This window comes from Camelina sativa, chromosome 15 (genome assembly GCF_000633955.1).
Source record: "Camelina sativa cultivar DH55 chromosome 15, Cs, whole genome shotgun sequence".
Lineage (NCBI taxonomy): Eukaryota > Viridiplantae > Streptophyta > Magnoliopsida > Brassicales > Brassicaceae > Camelina > Camelina sativa.
In genome coordinates this window covers 20,424,725-20,425,154 of record NC_025699.1, presented here as the reverse complement: position 1 = coordinate 20,425,154, position 430 = coordinate 20,424,725, and positions in this window count along the sequence as shown.

Sequence of the window (430 nt, the reverse complement as noted above, 5' to 3'; positions counted from 1 at the left end):
GACCGAGCCGTTGACTATTTTGTCTTTTAGTATTTTTAGGGCTTCCACCCCCTCTCCTATATAAGGCCTTGCACCTGCAGCCACCAAAACAGTCCAGCTTTTAGATATTCTCTAAATCTAGTTTTTACCCTTTTGGGAATTCTTCTTTTTGCACTTTTTATTTTCCTTAGATTTTGTACTTGTTTGAGAGAGAAAAGACTAGATTCTTGTATTTTGTTGGTTTCATAACTTTCAAGATATAAAGATTTCGAGTTTTATTTCTTCATCAATATTGTAGATCTCTGTGTTATCTTTCTAATAATGCAAGTTTCAACATTTTCTGGATTTTTGACTTTGTTCATCATTTGTTCTTGTGAGTAGTTCTTTAGGATCTTGAGGATGGGTTAGGCAGGATTGATCTTGTGGTTTGTGTGATTTGGTCAAGCTTGAT